The sequence below is a fragment of the Somniosus microcephalus genome, unplaced genomic scaffold (assembly GCF_052327205.1).
Source record: "Somniosus microcephalus isolate GS21.2 unplaced genomic scaffold, FLI_Smic_1.0 unresolved_chr4, whole genome shotgun sequence".
Taxonomy (NCBI): Eukaryota; Metazoa; Chordata; class Chondrichthyes; order Squaliformes; family Somniosidae; genus Somniosus; species Somniosus microcephalus.
The window spans coordinates 11507936-11530395 of NW_028225182.1; positions in this window are offsets into that span (position 1 = coordinate 11507936).

Sequence of the window (22460 nt, forward strand, 5' to 3'; positions counted from 1 at the left end):
GTGGAAAAAGTGTTTTAATTTTAATTAATTCACCACTAACCTTGTTAAAAGCAGGCCTTGCGACTGCTTTTTACAAGTGTAATTCCTGGAGACTTACCCTCCCGGGAAAACCTGCAATAAAAACGGAAGTTCCAGGGGCCTCGACCATGAATCCCTTCCTTTATGGGATTAGAAGTTCAGGTTTCCCGCTCATGCGCAGTGCATGCACAAAACCGACACTTCCGTTGGGCCTATGGGTGAGCACCCCATGCATACTCACCCGTGGACAACCGAATTTCTGGGCCATTGTGTATAAGTAAAACAGGTTTATTAAGCATTAAACATCCAGTAGAAAGAAGTAATAATTTACAAGGAGATAGTCACAGTCTTGTTTGTTTGAGACTCGACGTTCCTTCCGAGCGAATGTGGCCCGGTCTCTTTCTTCTCTTGCTGTTCTCTCTTGACTGAAGTTCCTTCAACTCTGATTCTGGGTTCCTGCTGCCTTCAGTGTTCAATATCCATATCTTTATACAGCTTTTTCCCTTTGCCTACGTGACTGCAAACTGCTATCCCACACCTAGTGCTTGTTTTATGACCTTGTTGATCCAACTCGGACTCATTTTGTGTTTATCAAAGGGCCCTTTATCTTTAGATGTTCCCTTTACAAAAACCATTTCCCACGATGTTGTCTAAGCAATCTGTCCATTTCATAGTAGTATCACTCTCTCTCTCTTCTCCAACTCTTATCTCTTTTCTATCACATTACTGAATAGCACGATCCTGACAGTCCCCATATGCTTAACATTCCATTCCATTACTTCAGTAATTGAAAACAGAGCGAGTTTCAGTCAGGTTGGAATATTTTCCAATCCTGCATTACTTTGAGCCATTCGCCATTTTGTACAGGCTTTTGGGATTTTAACATAGCATTTCACATTTTATAGTTATACAAGAATGCTTTATTAAATCATACAAATACACACTATCCTATGTGTGACTGGAAATTGGGTGCAACTGGGACCGGTGATTGTGTTGTAAAGGAACTGGGCATTGTGCTGTACTGGGACCAGGGATTGTACTATACTGGGACTGGGGATTGTACTGTACTGGGACCGGGGATTGTACTATACTGGGACTGGGGATTGTACTGAACTGGGACCGGGGATTGTACTATACTGGGACCGGGGATTGTACTATACTGGGACTGGGGATTGTATTGTACTGGGACCAGGGATTGTACTATACTGGGACTGGGGATTGTACTATACTGGGACCAGGGATTGTAGGATGTAACTGGTAAAATAGATAAGGGAACCAGTGTATGTGGTGTACATGGACTTTAAAAAGGCTTTCGATATGTTCCTGCATAAGAGATTAGCGTGTAAAGTTAAGGCACATGGGATTGGTGGCAAGGTATTGACTTCGATAGATAACTGGTTGGTAGACAGAATGCAAAGAGTTGGAATAAACAGGTCTTTTTCCGAGTGGCAGGCAGTGACTAGTGGTGTACCACAGGGATTGGTCCTTGGACCCCAGCTATTGACAATATATATTATTGATCTAGACAACCGAACTATATGTAATATCTCCAAGTTTGCAGATGACACAAAGTTGGGTGGGCGTGTGTGCTGTGATGGGGATGCTGAGAAACTACAGGATGATTTGGACAGGTTGGGTGATTGGGCAGAAGCATGGCAGATGCAATTTAATGTAGATAAAGGCGAAGTTATCCACTTTGATGTAAAAAACAGGAAGGAAAATTCTTATCTGATTGGCAATAGATTGGGAGAAGGGGAAGTGCAACGAGACCTGGGAGTCCTTGTGCACAAGGCGCTGAACGTAAGCATGAAAGTGCAGCAGGTGGTTAAGAAGGCAAAATGGTAAGTTGGGCTTTGAAGCGAGAAGGTTGAGTACAGGAACAAGGATGTCTTGCTGCAGTTGTACAGGGCCTTGGTGAGACCACATCTTGAGTATTGTGTGCAGTTTTGGTCGCCTTATCTGATGAAGGATGTCCTTGCCATGGAAGGAGTTCAGCGAAGATTCACCAGGCTGCTACTTGGGATGGCAGGAATGACGTATGAGGAGACATTGGGTCGATTGGGCTTATACTCGCTGGAGTTTAGAAAAATGAGAGGGGATCTCATTAAAACTTACAGAATTCTGACAGGACTGGACGGACTAGGTGCAGGAAGGATGTTCCCGATGGTCGGGGAGTCCAGAACCAGGGGTCACAGTCTAAGGATAAGGGGTAAATCGTTTAGGACAGAAATGAGGAGGAATTTCTTCACCCAGAGAGTGGTGAACATGTGGAATTCTCTACCACAGAAGGCAGCAGAGGCCAATTCATTAAATATATTCAAGAAGGAGTTGGATATATTTCTTAAGGCTAAAGGGATCAAGGGATATGGGGAGAAAGCAGGGACAGGGTACTGAATTTGGATGATCAGCCATAATCGCATTCAATGGTGGAGCAGTCTCAAGGGGCCGAATGGCCTACTCCTGCTCCTATCGTCTTTGTTTCTGTGTTTCTATGTACTATACTGGACCGGGGATTTTTCTGTATTTGGACCGGGGATTGTGCAGTAATGGGACTAAGGACTGCGCTGTACTGGGACCGTGGATTGTGCAGTACTGGGACCGGAGACTGTACTATAAAGGGACCGGGGATTGTGCTGTACTGGGACCGGGGATTGTGCTGTACTGGGACCGGCAATGGTGCTGTACTGGGACTGGCGATTGTGCTGTATTGGGACCAGGGATTGTGCTGTACAGGTACCGGGGATTGTGCTGTACTGGGACCAATGATTGCGCTTTACAGGTACCGGGGATTGTGCTGTACTGGGACCAGGGGATTATTCTGTGCTCGGACCGGGGATTGTGCTGTACTGGGACCGGGAATTATGCTGTACTGGGAACAGGATTGTGCTGTATTGGGACCAGGGATTATGCAGTGCTCGGACCGGAGATTGTGCTGTACTGGGACCGGGGATTGTGCTGTACTGGGACCGGGATTGTGCTTTACTGTGACTGGGGATTGGACTACACTGGGAGTGGGGATTGTGCTGTACTGGGACCGGGATTGTGCTGTACAGGTACCTGGGATTGCGCTGTACTGTGACCGGGGATTGTGCTGTACTGGGACCAGGAATTTTGCTGTCCTGAAACCGGGATTGTGCTGTACAGGCATCCGCGATTTTCCAATAATTGTACCAGGAATTGTGCTTTAAGTGAATGGAGATTGTGCTGTAACTGGGCCGGGTATTGTGCTATACTGCATCCAGGGACTGTGCTGTATTGGGACCGGGGATTGTGCTGTACTGGATCCGGTGATTTTGTTATACTGGTACTGGAAATTATGCAGTTCCATGACCGGGGAGTGCGCATTAAGTTACCGGGGATGGGGCTGTACCTGGAGAGGGGATTGTGCTGTACTGGGACCGGGAAATGTGCTGTACTGAGACCGGGGAATGTGCCGTACTGGACCGAGATTTGTGTAATGGGCAGTGTGCTGTAATGGGTCCAGGGAATGTGCTGTAACGACACCCGTGCATGTGCTCTACTGGGACCATGTCATGTGCAGTACAGAACCATGGAATGTGCTGCACATGTACCCAGGTGTTGAGCAATGTTATTCACTATTAAACTGTACATATCTCTATTTTTCATCAAGTCTACCTAGAGGTGGACTAAGTTGTCACTGGGAAAAATGTATTTTATTTCAATTCACTATCTGCTTTATTCAACACAAGGTGAAACATATATAGCATTGATTGTGATATAATATGTTCAGTTTAATCAGATCAACTTCTGCCCGAAAACTTACAAAAACCAAGAACAGACTGAAACGAAGGCCCGGGCTGACTGGAATTTAATATTGATACATTGATTCCTTCTCACTCTCTGTTCCAGTGACGAGGCAGAGATTAATATACGTCGCAATCAACCTACTGACTTAATTATTTTCTGATGACTATCTTTTTAACCCTGAGGAACTGCACACCGTTTGATTGTTGGGACATTTCACGCGATTTGACTATTTTTGGGACAAAAATCACGACAAGTACTCATTCCCCTAACAACGTTGGACTGCGATCTCAGCATGGGATTGACTAAAGCAGCTGTAGATACATCCTGTCTGGGTCCTGTACTTGCAAAAAATATCTACAAGGCCCCGAAATATGACGTTCACTTACTTTTAACATTGTTCCAGAATGTAAAATATATTTCATATATAATGCGTTAAACGAGCCCAACAGTGAAATCTACAGTATATGATACAAATATAGAAGATAATGTTAGAATGTGTTTGATCTTCTCATCTCATTAATTTGACCATCTTTGCGAGGGGCTGCTTCACCCTGTTTCTCAACTCCTCTCTGAATTTCCTCTGGGTCACTGCATAAATAAAAGTGTTTGTGCAGCAACTCAGGAGCTGGAGCATGAAGCCGATTTCAGGTACAAATGTGGGCAAAGGGACAGGATATCCCAAATAATCCAATCGTTTCAATATAGAACAGACCATGAACACCACCCATAACAGTATGAAATTCCCTGATACAACAAACAGTACAATCATGGATTTCCTTCGGCTCTCCATCTCTGGGTCACTGGAACTGTCGCCATTGCTCTGACCCCAGAGTCTCCTGCGGACTCTGCTGGCCACTAAAATGTGTCTGACTGTCAAAGCATTGAACAGTAGAATCAAAAGAAATGGAATAAATGGCGTTAAAATGTAGTTTATTAATTCAACGAAGGCCCAGACCAGCGAATGGGCTACAGCGAACGTCACGTTGCAAAACCAGGGAGTGTTAGAAAGCCAATATTGATTTGAATATAGAAAATACCAGAAAATGTTCTTCAAACAGCTAATCACAGTCACTGTTCCTAAAACAATAACCGCCGTTTTCTCAGTGCAGTATTTCGATTTCATCTTCTGACAACAAATGGCCACAAATCGATCAAAAGTGAAAGTGACTGTGAACCAGACAGAACAGTCTGTGGAGGCATAAAGCAGGACGGCGTGGATATTACAGACTCTAATATAGCTCAAAAAAGAAAAGTTTTCCCGATAAACAATAGGAATCTGCCTTAGTATCAGATCCAAGATAACGACCATTAGATCTGCCTTTGCCATGGCCACCAAGTAGCGAGTGACACATTTGGAGAGACCGCATTTTCCCCGAGACAGGATCTTAATCGTCACCACGTTAACTGTGAGCAAAAATAAAATATGCATTTAATTCACTAGACACCATCCAACAACAGTAGTTGTGCGCTATTTCAATGAAATTTTGGATTTGGTCATATCATAGGGGCATTAACTTTATTCACAATAACCTGAAGTGTGCCAACAATGTGCTGTTTGTCTTTGCTTCCGGAGAGGGAATCTAATTATTTTACCTGTGATTGGGCATCCTGGCGATAGGGCTTTCAACCAGTCATTAATGTTCAATTAACTGAAGCAATGAGATCAAATTACACAGACTATTCTCGTATTCCCTTTAGTATATAATATTAAGGGTGATCCGTCTGACGTGTTTAAGTTAATTAAAGGATTTGATAAGGTAGATAGCCGTAATCTGTTACCGCTGGTTGGGTAGATCTGGAGGCATGGGAATCACCTTACAATTAGAGCGAGGCCATTCAAGGCTGATGTCAGGACGCATTTCTTTACAAGAAAGGAAGTAGAAAGAAAGAAAGCAAAAAGAAAGGAAGAACGAAAGGAAGGATAGGGGGAAGGATGGAGGAAAGGATGGAAATAATTAAGAAAGAAAGAAATAAGGTAGAAAGAGAGGACAGAAAAAGAAAGCAAGGAAGAAAAAAATAAAGAATTGAAGAAGGAAAGATAGAGGAAAAATTAAGAAATGAAGCATTCCCATTGCAATAGCGTCTTTCACAACAACATTTGGAACTTGGGATAATATGAAACACATGAAAGAAATAAAATTGGAATCCAGTAAAAGAGAGCGAAAGAGAGCGAGTGAGAGAGAGAGAGGAAGAAAGTTACAAAAAAAGAGGGAGAGAAAGCTAGAACGAAAGAAAGAAACAAAGATAGCACTGAAGAAATAAAGAGAGAAGAAATGAGGGGAGGTTGTTAGAATTAATGTAGAGAAAGAAAGCTAGAAATAAATGAAGAAACAAGAAAGAAACAAAGAGACAAACACAATGAATGAAAGATAAAAGAAAGAATGAAATCAAGTAATAAAGAAAGCTAGAAGGAAAGAGTGAACGCAAGAGAGAAAGGCAGAAAGAAAGAAAATAAGTAATGAAGATTGAGACAGAAAAGAAGGAAAGAAAGAACTAAAGAAAGAAAGCCAGTGAGAAGTACTGACAGAAAGAAAGAGAGAAAGAGAGAAAGAGGAAGAATAAAAGAAAGAAAGTAAGAATAAAAAAAGTCAAAAAGTAAAAAAAGAAACAAAGAAAAAAGAATAGAGGAAGGAAGGACTGAAGGTGGAAAATGTGGAAGAGAGGAAGGACCAAATATGTTTCTCACATAACTTAATTATCTTCATCAAGAAAGAAAGCACGAAAGCAAATGCTGAAGAAATAAAGAGAGAGAAAATGAATGGAGGTTTTTAGAATTAAAGGAGAGAAAGAAAGAAAGCCAGAACGAAATGAAGAAAGAAAGTGAGAAAGAGAGAAAGATAGAAAGAAAGTTGGAAAGGAAGAATTATTTAAATAAAAAATAAAAAAGAAAGAGAGAAACAAAGAAAGAAGGAAAGAAAGAAAAAGGAAATAAAAGATTAAGAAAGAAAGAGAGAGGGGAGGAAAGGAAGAAAGGAAGAAAGAAAGGAAGGCTAGGCAGAAGGAAGGAAGGAAGAAAGGATGGAAATAATTAAAAAATAAAAACGGTAGAAAGAAAGAACAGTGAAAGAAAGAAAGGAAGAAAATATAAAGAATGGAAGAAGGAAAGTTAGAAAATAAAGAAAGAAATGAAGCGCTGCCATTGCTATAGCGTCTTTCACAACTACATCTGGAACTTGGGACAAAATGAAACTCATGAAAGAAAGTGGCAAACCAAGAACAGTGAACGAGAGAGAGAGAGAGAGAGAGAGGTAGAGATAGAGAGGGAGAGAAAGAGAGATGGAAAAAAATTCAAGGAAAGAGTGATAGAAAGCTAGAACGAACGATAGAAAGAAAGATAGTACTGAAGAAATTAAGAGTGAGGAAATGAGGGGAGATTGTTAGAAATAATGGAGAGAAAGAAGGAAAGCTAGTTAAGAAAGGAAGAAAGAAAGTGAGAAAGATAGAAAGAATGAGACAAATATAATGAAAGAAAGAAAACAGAAATAATGGAATCAAATAATAAAGAAAGGAGAGGAAGCAAGAGACAAAGACAGAAAGAAAGAAAATACGTTTTGATCAAATAAAGAGAGAATAAAGAAGGAACGAACGAAAGACAGGGAGAAATACTGAAAGAAAGAGAGAAAGGGAGAAAGAGAGAATAAAGAAAGTAAGAAAGAAAGACAGCAAGAAAGAAGGAAAGAATGAAAGAAAGAAAGGGAGAAGGAAAGAAAGAAAAACAGCCAGTAGTAAAGAAAGATTGAAATGTAAATAAGGAAAGAATGGAGGAAGGATGGACGGAAGGTGGAAATATGGAAGAAAGGAAGAAACATGAATGATATCACTCTCATACCTTTATCATCTTCATCAAGAAAGAAACAAAGCTAATGCTGAACAAATAAAGAGAGAAAATGAGCAGAGATTGTTAGAAATAAAGGAGATATAAAACTAGAAAGAAATGAAGAAAGAGAGAAAGAAATAGAGAAACACAATGAAAGAATTAAAAAAGAAGGAATGAAGTCAATTAATAAAGAAAGAAGGAAAGAGTGAAAGCAAGACGTAGAGGCAGAAAAAATACGTACTGAAGAAATAAAGAGAGAGATAAAGAGAGAAAGAGAGAAAGAAAGAGAGATGGAGTAAGTAAGGAAGGTGGAAAATATGGATGAAAGGAAGAAAGAAGAAAGATACTGCTCTCATATCTTTATCATCTTTCACAGCAAACATTATGGGACATCATGAAACACACAATGGAAAGGAAGTTGGAAATCAATCAATAAGAAAGAAAGTGTGACAGAAAGTAAGACAAAACGCAGTTATGACAGCTGTAAACAAAGAAAGAAAGATTGACGGAAAGTAATGCAGTTAGAAAGAAAGAGTGAGAGAAGGACTGAACGAAAGAAAGAAAGAAGGAGCGAATGCTGGAACGAACGTAGGAAAGAAAGAAAGTAATTCATGAAGAAACACTGAAAGGCAGGAAGAAAGATAGATAGAAAGAAAGAATTGAAAGAAGGAAAAGAGAAAGAAAAATCAACGAAAGAAACAATGAAAGACTAGAAAGAAAGAAAGTAATGATGAAAGATTAAGAGAGAAGGGAAGAAAGGAAGAAAGTAGGAACAAAATATGATATAAAAAAAGAAAGAAAGTAATAAAGAAAGAAGGATAGAAAGTTAGAAAGAAGGGAAGAAAGCAAGAAAGAAAGACATAAGAAAGAAAGAAAGAAAGAAAGAAAGTAACAATAGAAGGAAGAATGAAAGACACAAATAAAAACTGAAGGAAAGGAACGAAGGAAGAAAGAAAGAAAGAATCATTCAGGGAAAGTAATAAAACAAAGAGTTGCTCAGAGGGAATACGATGTCACATTATTTTATTCTCCAGTTCCTGAAGTACCTGACCCAGGTAGTAACTTACCTGGGACACCGACTGCAGCCAGGATGGGATAATAATTCATTTGTATATCATTAATCACCCATAGAATCTTGAGCTTGGTTAGGAAACCAAGAGACATTTTGTCACTTTTGGGTAGAATCGGTGATTCTTTGGCTGGTGTTGATGCTGGGAGCAATTCTCTGATTGACACAATGAGAAGAGTCCCCTTATTTATTGGAGTGTAAACCCATCCGGTCGGAAAATCGGCTCCCTTGGTGACTGGGTTTAATTGCAGTAACTGAACAAACAGATGAAGTCAACAACTTTCGCAACAAGACTTTTAACAAGAACAGCGAAATTCCCAATCAGACAATGCTCTGCAGACCAGGATACATGCTACACATTCATACGAGTCTCATAATCCCCACACAAATTTCCACTGGTTCTTTTTCTTTATAAACTTATAAGGACTCACTGGGATGCCCCAGTATCATCACATATTATAAATAACAAAGCTGCTCCATTTTCGAGTGTCAAACATAACAAGGAACATTAGCATAAAACTAAACAGAGAAAGCTTATGTAGTTAAATGTAATGTTAATCCCAGTGTGCAACACACACCCCAATCCCTGCATGCAGTTTCCACAGATGCTGCCTGACCTGTTGTCTGTTTTCAGCATGTTCTAACTTTATTTTAGATTTCCAGCATCCGCAGCATTCTCCTTCTGTTTTAAGACCTTATCAACCATAATCTGAACATTTATTCTGGGCCCCCTCTTTCATAAAATACATTCATCGCGGTTCACATCTATTCCAGTTGACGACACCCGTCATAATATGTATGTTGTGCAGAAAGAAAGTAAGAAAGAAAGAAAAAAGATGGCCAGAAAGAAGTAAAGAGAAATTCACTGTTGTAATGGAGGCAATATTGTAACATGCACTGGCCGCATTTAAATGCAGAAATCATAGAGATTGTGTGTTGTTGATTTCATATCAACTTATATATTTTTGATTAATTAATAGGGAGAGAGATTGGCGACCAGCAGATCAAGTGTTTGTACTCCACCATAGCTCTACCACATTTTAGGGCTTTAGTGATATTGGACGGAGATTATCTCAAAAAGTGTGCCACTCACACCTTTAGCTACTTCCGACCTGGTAATATTGTCGAGCTGAAAATGTGACACTTATTGCCATTTGTTTTGTCCACTTCTTACCCTGAAAGACCAACAGTCACCTTTTGTCATTCTGCTTCTGCAATTTTCTCTTTGGCCTGTGGTGCATCAATTAGTTCACCAAATATATGACGACAACTTGACCCCTTCATGGAGCAGCCGGATATACAGTACAGTACACATCAATTCAATATACCTTCAGCATTCTGACAAGCAGTGGCGCGCCTTACGCTATTGCCTTGCCCGTGTGTTAACCTCAATGATCTGCATATTCACCTATTGAACCTATTCGCACCAAATCTTCCACTTCCTCTCCATCTCACTAATAAACATAGAATCGCCTATGGACCCTGATTTGCCTATTCAGCTCAGTACTACACCTTTGACTACCCCTCCATCTCACTGACCAGCACTAAGTCACCTACTGAGCCTATTAATGCACTCCAACATCACTGACCACCATTGATTCATATACTGAGCTCCACTACCGTTCCATCTCAGTGACCTGCATTGACTCGCCTTTTGATTCAGTACTATTCATAACACTACTCCCATCTCACTGACCTGCTTTGAGTCGCCTGTTGAGCGAAGTACCCGTTTTACCTCCCATCTTTCACACTGAACCTCACTGAGTTACCTGTTGTTCCTCGTAGTACGCTTTCCACTTGCCTCTCCATCTCACTGACAAGCACTGATTTACCTCTACCATATAATATTAATCATTGCATTGTGGGACTGACTAATCCGTGCCAGGACCACGAGAGGATATTAATTCTAGGAATCAACATTGCATCAGCACCAAGACCTTATTTTAGGAAGTGCATGTAATGTAGAAAACACTCTCTTGCTGCTTCACCCAGACAAGAAGGGAACAGACTTCAAATCAAAGTTGGAGATAATAAGAGAACTGACCAAAAGCTTAGTCAAAAGTGGGGTTATGAAGCAATGTATTAAAGGATCAGCGCGAGGTGGCGAGGGTGCAGTTAAGCCCTGAATTCAGCAATTTACTCCCTAAAACACTGCCTCGCTACCACTCTCTCATTAAAATGCTCCTAAAAATCTAACTTTAGAACAAGATTTTGCCATGTGTCCTAATACCTCGCTGTATGACTGGGTGTCAAATTTTGTGCGATTACGCTCCTTTGACGCCCCATTGTGACGTCTTGCTACGTTAAAGGCAATACTTAAATCCAAGTTGTTGCTGCGGTTGTTGTTGTTAATGAATGAATGTCATACCTGAATCCCAGACAGCTGACGGGAAAGGAAATGGACAAGAGATGGGAGTTACACGCTGGGAGATTTCTGGGGTGTGTTGCAATACTCGATTAGTCAATAGAGCTAGGGAGGAACGATGGCACTGATGGAGCTAAATACAATAATATAAATTTTAAATTTGAGATGTTGGCATCCCAGAAGTGATTAAAGTATAGCAAACTCTGAGGTGGCCGGGAGTGTGTCTTGCTTGGTGCAGAGATGGGTGGCAGAGATTCGACTGCAATAATATTGGAAACATAGAAACATGGAAATATAGAAGATAGGAGAAGGAGTAACCCATTCAGCCCCTTAGCATGCTCCGCCATTCATTGTGATCATGGCTGATCATCCAATTTCAGTACCCGGTCCCTGCTTTCTCCCCATGCCCCTTGATCCCTTTAGCCTGTAGAAATATATCCAACTCATTCTTGAATATATTTAATGAATTGGCCTCAACTGCCTTCTGTGGTGGAGAATTCCACAGGTTCACCACTCTCTGGGTGAAGAAATTGCTCTTCATTTCTGTCCTGAAGGGCCTACCCCTTATCCTTAGATTGTGACCTATGGTTCTGGACTCCCCGACCATCGGGGACATCCTTCCTTTTAAGTCTGTGTGTTATAGTGAGAATTACTACACAGACCACAAGAGTAAATTCAACAGGTCTTTACTGGTTGGAGGTCGGATTATACTGAATACAATATTATTACACTGTGCTTATATACCGGTGTGGTCACCACCGGTATTACGTATACAGCAGCCAAAGAAAGTAGTACCTTTCTTAAGGTGGACCAGGCTTAAGTTCTTTTAAGGTGGAACAGGTTACATACACCACAATCCTCCCTTTTTAGCTTAACAGTCATATCCCCAAATAAACATAACATATATACATATATAACTTCAGGTATAACAGTTCAAAGGTTCAGTCTCTCAGGAGGCTTTCTGATTCGGCTTGGATAACGCCTTTCAGTGGTCTCTGATTCTTGTTGTTGAGGTGCCTCCTCTAGTTGGTTGCCAATGTATTGGGTGTCATCATCATCAAATACATTCTCGGCCGAGGTAGATGCTTCAGGTTCATGAACGTCTTCCACAGCTGTCTCTGTCACAACCATGGGTTCGACCCTTGCTCTCGACTCTACCAGTTGATCCGCATGACGCCTTATCACATTATGACCAATATCTACGGTGTACATCAGAGGTCCTTGTCTGGCCCGGGTTGTTCCGGACTGCCATTTGTCATTTCCATAGCCCCTTGCCATCACTGGTTGTCCTACATCGAAAGTTTGAGTGGTCTTGCTGTTAATATGCCGAAACTGTTTGTTTTCCACTTCCCTCCACACATTTGGTTTTAACAAGTCCAACTTGGACCGCAACCTCCTGTTATATAACATCATAGCAGGACTTTGGTTAGTCATGGCATGATCGGCGTTTCTATATGACATCAGGAACTTATTGACCTTGTGTTGCAGCGGAATCTGATCATCATTCATGGCCTTAATAGCCTTTTTGAATGTCTGGACAAATCTTTCAGCCAACCCGTTTGTCGCCGGATGATATGGGGCAGAGGTATAATGTTTAACTCCATTCTTCTTTAAGAATTGTTGGAATTCTTCCGATACAAACTGTGGTCCGTTGTCCGAACAGATCTCTTCTGGCAATCCGTTCCTTGCGAATATTGTTCTTAACAGCGCAATTGTCTTTTCTGAAGTAGTGGTATTCATCTTGATGACTTCTGGCCATTTGGAATGTGCATCCACCGCGATTAGGAACATGGAGTCCATGAATGGACCAGCAAAGTCAATGTGTACGCGTTGTCATGGGGCTGAAGGCCATTCCCATGGGTGTAGCGGTGCTATCGGAGGTGCATTTTGCACTTTTTGACACCCAGCGCAGCTTTTCGTTAACTCCTCAATCTGTTGGTCAATACCCGGCCACCATACATAAGCCCTAGCAAGACTTTTCATTTTAACTCCCCCCAGATGACCTTCATGTAGTTCTTTTAAAACTCTTTCCCTTAACTTGGGAGGAACAATCACTCTTGTCCCGTACATCAAAGCACCATGGCAGACGAACAGCTGGTCTTGCCTTGCCGAGAATGCCGGTAACAGAGGATCACCCCGTGTTGGCCATCCTTTCACTGTCACCTCGTAGACTCTGGACAGTGTCGGGTCGTTCCTGGTTTCTCTTTCAATACTTGCGTTGGTGGCAGGTAAACACTCGATAATGGTCGAATGAAATAACTCAACTGGGTCAACTTCCATCGTGTCTTCATCTTCAGGTAGTGGCAGGCGCGACAGGCCATCAGCATTGCCATGCTGTTTCGTACCTTTGAATTCTATCTGATATTGATGTGCCCCTAAGAAAAGAGACCATCTCTGGAGACGCTGTGCTGTCATCACCGAAACACCCTTCTTAGGGTTAAAAATGGACACCAACGGTTGATGGTCCGTCAGAAGTGTGAATGTTTGGCCCTGTAGGTAATGATTAAACTTCTTCACTCCCCATACAAGGCTAAGGGCCTCCCTATCGATCTGCGCATAGTTGCGCTCAGCGGAGGTCAATGATCTGGATGCAAACGCGACTGGCCTTTCCGTGCCATTTGGCAATTTATGTGAGAGTACTTCCCCAATACCATATGGAGAAGCATCACAAGCCAACCGAATAGGCAGTGTCGGGTTGAAGTGAGCCAACACTTCCTCTGAGGTGATCAATTCTTTGCTTTTGCGAAATGCCTTCTCACAGTTTTCGCCCCAGTCCCATGGTACCCCTTTCTGTAAAAGAGCGTTCAACGGATGCAGCACCGTGGATAGATTTGGCAGAAATTTATGGTAGTAGTTTATTAATCCTAGAAACGACCTCAACTGAGAGACATTCTCCGGAGCAGGAGCCTTTACAACTGCCGTTATCTTGTCAGGAGACTTATGAAGCCCCTCCCGGTCAATGACATGACCACAGTACGAGATCCGCTTCTGGAAGAACTCACATTTCTGCCGATTTACCATAAGTCCATACTCTTTCATTCTGTTGAGCACCAGTTCCAAGTTAGCGAGATGCTGTGCATCACCATCACCTGTGATCAGAATGTCGTCCAGGTAACATTGTGTGCCTGGAATTCCCTGTAATACCTGCTCCATGGCCCTCTGCCAAATTGCTGGAGCCGATGCCACACCAAAAACCAACCTATTGTACCGGTACAACCCTCGATGCGTGTTGATCATGAGGTATTGCCGTGACTCTTCTTCAACCTCCATCTGCAAGTACGCCTGCGCCAGGTCTATCTTGGTGAAGTGTTTCCCGCCAGACAGTGAAGCGAAAATATCCTCAATCCGTGGAAGCGGATACTGCACCGTGTGAAGCACCGGATTAACGGTGATCTTGAAATCTCCACAGATGCGAACCTTCCCTGGATCTCCTGGCTTATTGTTCGCAGGACGTTTCATAACGGGAACAATGGGCGTAGCCCACTCACTCCAATCTACTTTAGACAGTACCCCTGAACGTTCTAGTGCTTCCAGCTCCGCTTCAACCGCAGGTCGTATTGCATAGGGTACCGGTCTGGCTTTAAAAAAATTTGTTTGTGCATGTTCATCAATCTTGATGTTTGCCGTAATTCCTCTCAGTGTTCCCAGTCCCGGCTGGAACACCTCTTTAGCCTCATCCAATATTCTGGACAATCGTTTAGGTTTGACAGCTGTTTCCCCGGAATCTACCGTTAGTGCTTTCAAGGAGTGCCAGTCCATATTCATTTTCCTAATCCACTCCCGTCCTAGTAGTGGTGGACCTCCTTCAGGTAGCACATATAAGTCCATTACTTGGCTTCCTTCGCCCTTGTGGACCACTTCTACCTTTATTTTTCCGATGGGGTACACTCTTTGCCCCGTGTACATTTTCAATATAATCTCCGTATCCTGTAAGGGAATATGTTGGAATAACCTTCTGTAATCTTTCTTATTCATGACCGTCAATGCCGATCCAGTGTCCAATTCCATTTTTACTTGGACTCCTGCTATCTTAAGAGTGACCCTAATTGTCTGGAGGTCTGTATCTTTACCAACGTTGTGTATTCTTAAGCTATCCAGTTCATTACTGCTAGCGTCTGAATCTGACTTCTGTTCAGACAAACTGTTCTTTGTCACCTTGTGTACCTTTGCATATTTTCCTTGCGGTGACTTTTTATTGCTGGTCTTCTTTCCTGACCGGCATACTTTAGCTATGTGGTGAAACCTGCCACATGTTCTGCATTCTTGGTTTTTAAACCAACACTGGTTCTGATCGTGCGTTGTCTTTCCACAACGATAACATTTGACAGAACTCAAACCCAATTTGTTTGTACCTAGTTCCGGTGGCCGTAGCTGCATTACTGCCGTGCCTCTCGCTGCGGCCTCATGTGCTGCTGCCATAGTGACCGCCTTCTCGAGAGACAGCTCATTCTCCTCGAGCATTTGCCTTTGTGTATCCTGTTTAAATAAACCACACACAAATCTATCTCGAAGTGCCTCTGTCAGTCCCGTTCCAAACTGACAATATTTTGCTAGCTTACGTAATTCCATCAAATATTCAGCATTGCTTTCATTTTGCCGCTGTCTTCTATCGTAAAATTTAAATCGTTCCGCTAGCATCAGCGGCGTGGGGCTAAGATGATTTTTTAGGACAGTAACAATCTGTTCGAACGTCTTATCCGCCGGTTCATCTGGTGATAACAAGTTTTTCAATTGCCCGTATGTCTTCGCACCCATTAAGTTTAGTAATGTTAGTGCTTTATCTGTCTCAGGAATTTTATTTGCCTTACAATAGTTTTGTATGCGTTCTACATACATAGCCCAGTCTTCTATATCACTGTCGAAGGCTTTAATGTTCCCATGTTTAGGCATCGTAGCAATTTATCGTATTTTTAATGTTATCTAAGATGGCGGCTTCCCGCTCTTGCCGTCGTCCTCCGCCCACAAAATGGCGGTTTTCCCGCGCTTGGCGGTCTTCACCCGTCCCCCGACGCTGTCTCTGCTTCACCACAGCTCTCGCGCCTTCAGTTTCCCCAGACGCTGTGCCTTTAGCCCGAATGCGGCCCTTATCTCTGGTCGCGATCGATGTCCCGCGCTGCGCCTCTCGCTCGAAAGCGGCCCGGCCCTTATCTCTGGTCGCGATCGACCTCACTGCCCTTATTCCTCCATCATCCCAGCCCTGTCTGTACAGCCAATGCGGTTGACTTTCTGTCGCGTCGCTGCCCGGCTTACCCACCACGAGGTAGTAGAAGAAGCTGACAGTCGCTGATGGAGGCTTCGAGGTCAGGATGTCTTCTGCACTCCGGTTGCTCGATGCCTGCCGCTCGACGTGTCTTCCCATAGGTGACGAGGGTGGAAACCTCTCTTCAACGTCCTGTCTGTGGATGAAGTCACCGTGGAAATTACTGCAGCAGGGTAAGAATTGGACTCGTCGCCACTGTTAAGTCTGTGTGTTATAGTGAGAATTACTACACAGACCACAAGAGTAAATTCAACAGGTCTTTACTGGTTGGAGGTCGGACTATACTGAATACAATATTATTACACTGTGCTTATATACCGGTGTGGTCACCACCGGTATTACGTATACAGCAGCCAAAGAAAGTAGTACCTTTCTTAAGGTGGACCAGGCTTAAGTTCTCTTAAGGTGGAACAGGTTACATACACCACACTTCCTGCATCTAGTCTGTCCAGTTCTGTCAGCATTTTATTAATTTCAATGACATCCCCTCTCATTCTTCTGAAGTCCAGTGAGTACAAGCCCAACTGACCCAATCTCTCCTCATACGTCATTCCTGCCATCACAGGTATCAGCCTGGTGAATCTTCGCTGAACTCCTTCCATGGCAAGAACATCTTTCCTCAGATAAGGCGAGCAAAACTGCACACAATACTCAAGATGTCCTGAAGTCCTGAAGTCGGAGATGAAAAGTCCTGGATGAGAGTTTCAGTTGTGGTGGGTGGTTTAGTGTATGTACCTTGAAGAAGGAACTATATTCTGCAGCCCCTGTATACTGCAGTACCAGTAGTGACCACCGCTGTATACAAGCCTGTGCAGTAACTTTGTATAGTAGTTCCTGTTTTGTCTCCATTCAGTAAACACCTGTTATAACCAACTTCTGCAGTCCGTGTCTCAATTACACATGGACATTACTTTGTCAACGAACAGATCCGAACTTACCTACTGTTCTGCACCACCTCACGGGGATCCATCCTTGCAGCGAATTTATTAGAGGTCGAAGCCAGAAGGAAGAAATCCCCCCCCCAAAAACAAACAGAAGAAACGGGCTTCGACCGTGGGCAACCGCCCTCTGATTCATCGAATTCGAAGATTTGCAGGAGAGGCTGTCGAGAGCTGGGCTTGGTTATCCAGTCTATGGTGTTACAGTGAATCGGCCTGGTGGCAGGTAGTACACTGATTCTTCCTGGGCTGCGGCGGGCTAGAGCTCGATCGGGTGGCTTTTCAACGGGGCCGAGCAGCATTGTCGGGAAGAGGAGAGAGAGAGAGAGGGTGGAGCACACAGGGCGTGGCCGGTGCTACGAAGCCGGGCAGCGTACAGACCCGAGAACAGGGAGGGAAGTGTCCCATAGGGTCTGCTCTGACGACGGGAACAGTAATTAAAATAAAAGAAAAATAAATTAGAAGCACAGAAAGCCGCGAGGAGCTGCAGTTTGCCACGGGAACTGCGGAGAGCAGCGTTGGCAGCAGCGCGGGGGGAAGTGCGCGAAGACCATAGGACGTCGCCATCAAGGCATAAAAACGCCAGCAACAGCGCTGGCAGCAGCGGAAAAGACAGAGCGCACGGGAGGCACCATCTTAATCCAGCGGGGAAGAAGGCAAAGCGTGGGGAGGTGCCATTTTGTTCAATCGGGGAAGAAGGCAAAGCGTGGGAGGCGCCATCTTAGATCTCCAAGATGCCGAAGACTGGCAATATCACTGCCTTCGATAATGCAATAGAAGGCTGGACCACGTATGTGGAAAGAGTGGAAGTATATTGCAAGGCAAATGAAGTAGCCGATGAGAAAAAGGCATCGGTACTACTAAACTTAATGGATGCAAGAACGTATGGCCTATTGCGGAACCTGATCACTCCAGTCAAACCGATGGAGAAGAGTTTTAACGAACTTGTTCATATCCTACAGGAACACCTAAATCCTACACCGCTGCTGATAGCAGAAAGATTTAAATTCCACAAGAGAAATAAGCATAAAGATGAGAGCAATGCTGGTTACCTTACGGAATTATGCAAGCTATCAAAGCACTGCCAGTTCAGAGCAGGACTGGCAGGTTACGGGGATAGGGTGGGATATGTGTTGGTGTAGGGGTTACGGGGATCGGGTGGGATATGTGTCGGTGCAGGCTCGATGGGCCGAAATGGCCTCTATCTGCACTGTGGGGTTTCTGTGATTCTGTGATACCCTACGGGACAAATTTGTCTGTGGACTCCTGAGTGAAGGAACCCAGAAGAGGTTACCCTCAGAGAAAGAGCTGACGCTAGATAAGGCTTTCAGCGTGGCAGTATCGTACGAAGCAGCAGCAAGAGGAGCTGCAGAAATACAGCAAAAGCCACAGGAATACGGCACCCATGAAATGACACGGGGATTTGAAAAATGTTATCGCTGCGGCAGAACAACCCATGACCAGAAGGACTGCTGGTCTAAGGACAAAACATGCAGGCAATGCGGAAAGATGGGACACATTGCACGAGTTTACAGATCCGGGAAGAAGACTAACGACAACAAAAAGACTACTAAGGAAAAGTACAGGAAAGTACAAAAGATGACAGACAGTAGTTCCAAAGACCAGAAGAGCGATAGTGAATATGGGAACAAGAGACTAAGCTGTCTCAAACTACACAACGTAATCACAAAAGAGGTTCACCGACCATTTGGGTCACCCTCACGATAGCAGGGTCCCAAGTCAAAATGGAATTGGATACAGGATCAGCCCTGGCCATCATGAGTCGACAAGACTACGAACGGCTATTCTCACACATACCCTTGAAAGACACATCCATTGTCTTGAAGACATATACGGGGCAGAAAGTATACCCCAGAGGGAAAATAAGGGTGCCTGTCGAATACAACGGCAAGGAAATACAGAAATTGTATCTGTACAGACTGCAAGATGGTGGACCACTGTTATTGGGACGTGAATGGATCAGAAAGATACGTTTAAACTGGCACTCCATTCAGGCACTGACTGTGGCTGGCAAAAGGATGACGACGTCACACCTGGACGATTGTCAAAAATCTTGGCTGACACGAAAGAGGTATTTCAACAGGAACTGGGAACTCTTAAAGGCGTAACCGCGTCGATAAAAATAGAAGAGAATGCAATTCCCAAGTTTTTCAAAGCAAGACCGGTACCGTATGCAATTCGCCCAGCCGTCGAGGCAGAGCTGGAGAATTTGGAGAATGCAGGCATGTTAACTAAGGTAGACTGGAGCGAGTGGGCGACACCCATCGTTCCTGTCATGAAGAAAACGTTAAACAATAAGTCTGAGGAGCCAAGAAAGGTTCGCATCTGTGGGGACTTCAAGGTGACTGTGAACCCAGTCCTTCACACAGTACAGTATCCTCTTACGAGGATAGAAGATATTTTCGCCTCACTATCTGGGGGGAAACTTTTACAAAAATTGACCTAGCGCAAGCTTATTTGCAGATGGAGGTTGAAGAATCCTCTAGGAAATATCTCAGGAGAAACACTCACAAAGGTCTTTACCAGTATAGTCGAATGGTATTCGGAGTTGCATCAGCTCCGGCTATATGGCAAAGAGCGATGGAACAAGTCCTGCAAGGGATTCCGGGGACTCAGTGTTACTTGGACGACATCCAAATGACAGGTGAAAATGACAGTGATAACCTTGCCAACCTAGAGCAGGTGCTCACTAGACTAAGAGAACATGGGCTACGAGCCAATCGCTCCAAGTGCGAGTTTTTTAAGAAACAAATATCGTGTTGTGGTCACGTGATTGATGAAGAGGGGTTACATAAGTCCCTTGACAAAATAGAAGCGGTAGTTAAGGCTCCAGCGCTTGAAAATGTGTCGCAACTGAGGTCATTCCTCGGATTGGTGAATTACTACCATAAGTTTTTGCCGAATTTGTCCACAATTCTGCATCCACTGAACGCCCTGCTACAAACTGGAGTAGCATGGAAATGGAGCGATGAATGTAAGCGGGCCTTTCAGAAGTGTAAAGTCCTGATCACTTCAAGCGAAGTATTGGCTCACTACAACCCATCACTACCGATAAGACTGGCGTGTGATGCGTCTCCCTACGGCTTTGGAGCGGTACTGTCACATAAATCCCTTGATGGTTCAGAGAGGCCGATAGCTTTTGCGTCACGCTCGTTAACTGCAGCCGAGCGTAACTACGCCCAGATTGACAGAGAGGCCCTCAGCCTGGTGTGGGGGGTGAAGAAGTGCAATCACTACCTGCACGGACAGAAATTTACTCTACTAACTGATCATCAACTTCTTGTCTCCATTTTCAACCCTAAGAAGGGCGTCCCGATAATGACAGCACAACGGCTACGGAGGTGGTCCCTTTTCCTAGGGTCATACCAATATGACATCGAGTACAATGGAACTAAACAGCATGGGAATGCTGATGGGTTGTCGCGCCTACTGTTGCCGACGGTGGAAGAAGCACCTGCAGTGGATCCTGTGGAGATATCCCACTCGACCATAGTCGAATGTCTACCTGTAACGAATGCAAACATAGTAAAGGAAACACGAAATGACCCGACACTCTCCAGGGTCTATGATTTAATGGTGAAGGGATGGCCAGCACATGGCGAACCACTGTTGCCAGCATTTTCGCCGAGAAGAGAACAGCTGTCAGTGTGCCGAGGAACCTTGATGTGTGGATCCAGCACAATAATTCCACCCAAATTGAAGGATAGAATGCTCAATGAGCTTCATGAGGGTCATCTGGGAGGGGTAAAAATGAAGAACTTAGCCAGAGCATTTGTGTGGGAATCGGGAATTGATAGAGAAATCGAAGAGATGACCAAGAGCTGTACAGGATGCCAGAAGGTCCAAAACTCCCCGCCAAAAGCCCCTCTACATCCATGGGTGTGGCCCTCATCTCCATGGCAAAGGGTACACATTGATTTTGCTGGTCCATTTATGGACTCGATGTTTTTAATTGCGGTGGATGCACATTCAAAGTGGCCAGAGGTAATAAAAATGTCCTCAACCACCACAGAAAAAACGATCACAGTCTTACGAACCATATTCACCAGAAATGGGCTGCCTGAACAGATTTGCTCCGACAATGGACCACAGTTTGTGTCTGAAGAGTTCCGGAGGTTCTCAAAGATCAATCGTGTTAAGCATTACACATCCGCCCCATATCATCCAGCCACCAATGGATTGGCTGAGAGGTTCGTTCAAACATTCAAGAAGGCTATCAATGCAATGTGTAATGAAGACATACCCCTACAACACAAGATGGATAACTTCTTGTTTGCCTACCGGAATGCGATACATGCGGTTACCAACCAAACTCCAGCCATGATGTTCTTCAATCGAAGACTAAGATGCCACTTGGATTTGGTTAAGACAAACATCAGAAGAGATGTGGAGAACAGACAGTTTCAGAATATGAATGAAAGGCCAACCAGGAGTTTCAAAATAGGTCAACTTGTTTTGGCCTGGGACTACCGCACAGAGAAATGGCAGCCAGGAACGATCTGCACATGGCAAGGACCTCTAATGTATACCGTGGACGTTGGAGAGAGCATTGTAAGACGCCATGCTGACCAGATTCTAGAGTCACTGGAAAACATCAAATCTACACCACGATCCTATACACCTGGCGATGAAACCGAAGTACCAATTGCATCTACCTCAGAATCGGTGATATTGGAAGCAGACAAACCAAGCAACGACATTGATCCCGAATCAACTTTGCCAGAAGAACCTGATACCCCAAAGAGGCGTTATCTGGACATAATCAGGAAGGCTCCTCAAAGACTGAATTTATAATTGATTAACTTCAGCTAATGTATATAGCAACTGTAATTGTAAATATGTTATTTAATTATTAATCGAATGGTATGTACTGTTTCGCTAAAAGGGGAGGAATTGTATTGTATGTACCTTGAAGAAGGAACTATATTCTGCAGCCCCTGTATACTGCAGTACCAGTAGTGACCACTCCTGTATATAAGCCTGTGAATTAACTTTGTATAGTAGTTCCAGTTTTGTCTCCATTCAGTAAACACCTGTTATAACCAACTTCTGCAGTCCGTGTCTCAATTACACACGGACATTAAAGGTGGGATCTGCTCAGGATAGTGCTGACAAATATGACCAATCGAAAGCACAGCTTGGTTTTCACATTCAAGCAATACAAATCAAACTACCTTAGAAACTTCACGAAAGTAAGCGCAACC